Below are 6,000 nucleotides of genomic sequence, written 5' to 3'. Positions count from 1 at the left end.
GTAATTTTTTTTCTTGTGGAGCTACCTCAACAGCAAAGTCTACAGGGCTCGATCAAGAACCCTGAATGAGTTAAAACAGTGTCCCAGCTGAGATGTTGCAGCGGTCAATGAGGAATCTCAACAGCAGTTTTCACGAATGTATTCGTACAGGAGGACGCCATCTAAAGGACGCAATATTTAAAAAGTGATGAATGCCATAAATATTTCGTAAATGGCAAAGTTGTAAGGTTTCAATTTCTATTAATGTAATTTCTTTCCTTCATCACTTCTAGTTTTATTCGATTGTGGAAATATTCCCGTTTCTCTGTGTCGCCCTGTATGTTTGTCATAACGTTGTTGTGAAACGCTTTAATAATTCTATTCCAATGTCATTGTCATCACTGCCGCTGGCTGTGTGGTTTTTGTGTAATTGCGCTTTTATTTTACTTTAACATTGTCTTTATATGCTAAGTTTGTCATTTTGCGCTATTCTGCTTTTTTGCAGTTGTGCTTCTTCGGCACTTTACGAACGTCGTTGGCTGCATGGTCCTTGTTACCCAAAGGCAAAATAATGAAAAGGTCGTATTTCAGCAACAAAGCCGCGGTACGTGTGATCTCTGTAAGGTCGTGTGGTCGCTGGCCTTCCAAAGCGCCTGCCAAGGCAACACGGAACTTCGACCATTCGTAATTATCCTCGTCTTACACGAAAAATTACCTCAGTCCCTAACTTTTCTTAGTTCTTTTCTCTTCTTCAGTGCTATGACAAATGGCTTACACATTTACGAAAACGAGCGAGACCATCTGTAATAACAGCTCAGGTTCTATCATTTTCGTTTCTTCTAGCATCCCCACAATCACAGCAGAGCATCAATACGCCGATTGCAGGTCTACGACCATTCTCGGGTTACCTGTCTCAGTACTTCGCATACCCTTGTTGCGTGGTTGGAAAATATATCAGTAAAAAAAAATAAACACTTTAGACCAAACCACGTCCCACAAGGTGTCTTTACATAACGCATGCTGCTACGGTCGGCAAAAAGAAATTTGCTTGTAGCTTCTTTACTTTTTCTTTAACTTCTTTTTTTTTTTACATGATACAGACTCAACTCATCTTGTGATCTTGTTGCAACGCTTTCGCCTCTCCCTAATAATATGACTGTTCGCTAAAAAGGCAACAGACATGAAATTGGCATAAAAGAAAATGGAAATTAGAGTATGGCATCGTTGGCCGGGACGCTTCACTCGGGGAAGTTCGGCCGCCAAGAGCAAGTCTTATCTCATTTGACGTCAGATTGGGTAACACAGCACCCAGTCCCCGAGTGGAGAAAATCTTCAACCGGGCTGGGAATCGAACCCGGGCCCGCTTGTAGGAAAGGGGAGCACGTTACCATCCAGCTAAGCAGACGGACAAATTGGCATAATGTGTACTACATATCGGTTGGTTGTAATTAAAGTGTAGTTACTAACACGGGTACTACTTGGTAGATATGCTGATGTTAATGTGGAACCAATCTATGTTGTTCAATGTTCCCCGGTCATACCCCCAAAAAATGGTTGAAATGGCTCTGAGCACTATGGGACTCAACTGCTGTGGTCATTAGTCCCCTAGAACTTAGAACTACTTAAACCTAACTAACCTAAGGACATCACACACATCCATGCCCGAGGCAGGATTCGAACCTGCGACCGTAGCAGTCGCACGGTTCCGGACTGCGCGCCTAGAACCGCGAGACCACCGCGGCCGGCTCATACCCCCATTCGCAACTGCCTGTGGCATAACAACTCCTATAGCGACAAAGAAATTCAATTTTGAATGTGTAATTAATGCTGTCAGATTCACATCTGATATCCTACCAAATCCTGATCCAATAAAGAAATCTGTTCAGAGCAAAACTGAAAATCAAAATGGCTCTAAGAATGCCCTTACCTTCAAACATTATGCCAAGACAACCTTTCCATCGTCTATAGTTGCAAACTGGCAACATATGATGCTATAGTTGTTTCTGATTGCGGAAACATAGCGAGAGCTGGTCTATGGCTTCCATTCAGTCCGTTGTTGACCAGTTTGGTGCGGCAGTTGAAGATATGGAAACGACAGCCGAAGGTTTAAATTTTACGTCTAAGAATCATTGAAACAGGAGAATCGTGCAAACATATAGTCATTTGAGCATCGAACAGACTTCCGCATGGCAACATAGTAATGTGCATCCCTGCCTCAGAGAAACAACTTAAATATATGAAAGCAAATGAATCACCAGGTCCGGATGGAATCGCAGTTCATTTTCACGAAGAGTACGGCATTGGCTCCTTACCTAGCTTGCATTTATTTTGAATCTCTCGCCCAGCAGAAACTCCCCAGTGACTGGAAGAAAGCGCAGGTGACTCCAGTATATAAGAAGAGTAAAAGAACAGTCCTCCAAAATTACAGACCAGTATTCTTAACTTCTGTCTGCTACAGGATCCTCGAACATATTCTCGGTACGACACTATCACACTTTCTCGAGACAGAGATGTGGTGGGGAAGACGAATGGTCGACTTCGCGTTAATTTGGTTTTCGGTCTCAGGACAATTAAAAACCTATTTTTTCCATCCGAAGTCGTGCGACCTTCCCGTGGCGGATGGACTTAACGTAAGTAACAGTGCCTCAGCTGTTGACTGCATAACTTGTTCAGTCATGCTCATTGAACAATAGGGTGGTGTAATGTTCCATTCAAACTATAGCCATCGTATTGTGATTCATCCGTCAGTTGTAGCCGACACCATCTACGATAAGACGCTAGGACTTTAATAGCTTCATAAAACCAAGTTTTACGTAAAATAGAGACGGACTTTTCTTTGAGTCCACCAAACAATGGAATACTACAGTTTTGCCTCGAGCGATTGCATTGGAGTTGGTAAGACTTGCTGAGACCAGTGTCTGTGTTTTGCACTGCTGTCCCTTTTTCATAGGAAGTAGGGGTACGGAGTATGGCCACTCTCTTCACCAAGGGTCAAGGAGAATACTTTCAGATTCCCCCAAATTATGGACTAATATTCTTTGTTATTAAGCTTCTCCAGCTTCAAGTCTACAATATAATGTTTCTGTTTCAAATATATTGAATATCCAAATGGTATGGAAGTTCGTAGTGCAAAGCAACAGCCTTGAGAATTCTTTCTGAAGATTTAATGAAGAGTCTCCAGCCTCGGGCTGACTTCCAATTTCCAAACATTTGCGTCAAACCAGGAACATTGGAAATGTACTGGTGGTCATCGTAATCAGAAAAGTTAGGAAGGAAATTCTTTATTAAAAAAATTCTGAGCGAAGAAGAAGAAAAGTTCAAAAGGCCAACAATCTCTTTTCCTGTAGCGGAGAGGTTTTTAGAAATGACAGATCTCTGACCAAATCATACCGTTCATGTTGTGAAAGCAACTGGGCACGCAGCAGTAATTGAATTTATAGTTTTCATCAGACCCGTCATGCGCCTCATTCCCTGAAAGTGGAGGCGCGATATCAAGTATAACAGATGGCAGAGGTACAGAGTAAAAGATTCTGTTTTTCGTTTAAATTTGTGTCCTCGTATGTCCCAAGAGCAGAATTAATAGTAATCACTGTAATTTCGGGATTCTCTCTATGCCACTGGAATCCCAAAATGGTGAAATTTCACTTTGTTGTTGCAGCTTTGGTTAAAAAAATAAATAAATAAAAAAAAGAATTCGCAGATGATGACGGGCCAAAGTTAAGAGGAATTCTTGCGTCTGTAAGAATAGCGATGCTCGTAGCATACAACAGCTTCCACAGTCATACTTCAACGAAAGATCTCACCTAGAGCCCGAGCAAATTCTGGGCTGCATAATACTGCTTAGGGGGCCAAATGATTCCCTCCAGTCACTTGTCGACATGTCTGGTGCGGCAACACTGAAAGAAAAATGGAAGTTTTAGATTTTGCGTTAATCAAATCATTCACATAGGAATAGCACAAACATCTCGTCGTTTGACCATCACACACGCCTTCGCAAAAAGGACATAGTAATAGGCATTCCTGGTGGAGAGAAGTAACTGAAAGAGTTGAAAGCAAATAAGTCGCCAGCCCAGGGATGAACCCCGGAACTCTACAGCATTGGCCCCTAACTGACCTCGCATGTATCGCGAATCTCTCGGTCATTGCAAAGACCCAAGCAACTGGAAAAATACGCTGCTGACTGTTGTCTATAGGAAAGCTAAAATGATGGACCAGCAAAATTACAATATCCTTAGTATCGGTTTGCTGCAGAATCCTCGAAGATATTCTCAGTAGAAAAACAATGAATCTTCTTGAGACGGAACAGCTTACGTCCACGCATCAGCATGGTTTTAGAAAGCATCGCTGATGCAAACTCAGCTTGTCCTTTTCTCACGTGATATACTGCAGACTACGGATGAACTGCAACAGGCATATTCTCTATTTATAATTTCCAAAAAGCATTTGCCACTGTGCCCTACTGCAGGCTGTTAATGACGGTACGAACGTATGGAATAAGTTCACAGATATGTGAGTGGCTCGAAGACTTTTTAAATAAAAAACTCAGTATTAGTGGGACAAGGGTGACGCTACGCCACATTCCATTGTTGCCAGATGTATCCAAGATGGTGGCGAAGACGTCATCCAAGATGGCGTCTTCTACATTTGGCAACATGGCATGATGTCATCCAAGATGGCGGATTTTGGTGGGAAGACAGGTCATTTGGGCTACCTCCACTAACCAAAGCCTCCAAAACAAAGGCTGCAAGTGCAAATTCCAACAGGATAATGCACCACACCCCGTTTATCCTTACTAAGCAAAGAAAATCGCTGGAAGATAGCTCACTTGGCCTACCTCTACTAACCTAAGTCACCCGATTGCCACCTCCTCCTAAGCATTCGTGGGAAAAGGACTTGGGCATAATTCTTCATTTAAACAATTTCATGCAGGTGTGTTCGCCATGAGGTCCAGACTCCAACTGACTTAATAAACAGCACCATTGCCAGAGGGCGCTACCGTTATGTCAGATGATGACGCAAGTACCGTTATCCAAGATGGCGGCAAATAGTGTGTTCTCCACAAGGTCTAGTACACAGTGCCACCAACAGAGGACGCCATTGTGACATCAGCTTATGACCCAAGTACATTTATTCAAGATGGCTGCATCGTCTCTGTCCGCCACCACCATTATTGTAGGTCCACCCAATAGCGGCAAGACTAACATCCTCATGACTCTGCTAACGCATGTTGATGGTGTCTGATTCAAACATGTCTGTGTATTCTCATGAACACTCTTTCAACCAAAGTACCAGCTATTGAAAGAGATATTGCGAGGTTTAGATGGTGTTACATACACAATATTCAGTGAAAGCAGTGGTATCCCACAACCTGATAAAGCAAAACCAAACACAGTCTTCATATTTGATGATGTTGTCTTGAAAAACCAAGACCAAATTCGAAGATATCTCTGTTTCAGTCTTCTTATGGGTGCTCACGTATTTAATCTAAGTCAAACGTATTCAAGAATACTCAAACAGCCTGTTAGGGATAACGCAAACCTCACTACAGCCTTCAAGCAAGACAATTTGAATTTGAAGCACATTTACCAAGCACATGTGGGAACGGACATGCCATTTAATGATTTTGTAAAGATACGTGCAAATGCTGGAATCATTCACAGCATGGATTTCTCGTTGTTGATAAAGTAAGAAAACTTAATGATGGTAGATACAGGCGAAACGTTCAAGAGTTTTTGCATATATAGCATGGTAAGAGACGTTAGTACATCAGTCAACTCCACACCATGGACAAATTCGCGCGTATATCCACCTCTCAACCCGTTAACATCCGTGTACACAGACAGAACATTCGCTTGTACTTGGATGCGAAACTTCAGGCTATAGCACATAAAGTTGCAGGTATGCGCAGGGAACTAGAGACGTATTACCAGACTCTTCTGAGAATATTGAATGCGTTAAAACAGCTAGTTAGTCAAGTCAGTGAGAAAGTAACTGACTTAACTGAAAACGTTGATGCTGTTC

The sequence above is a fragment of the Schistocerca gregaria genome, chromosome 11 (genome assembly GCF_023897955.1).
Source record: "Schistocerca gregaria isolate iqSchGreg1 chromosome 11, iqSchGreg1.2, whole genome shotgun sequence".
Lineage (NCBI taxonomy): Eukaryota > Metazoa > Arthropoda > Insecta > Orthoptera > Acrididae > Schistocerca > Schistocerca gregaria.
Note: the sequence above shows the minus strand (reverse complement) of the source record.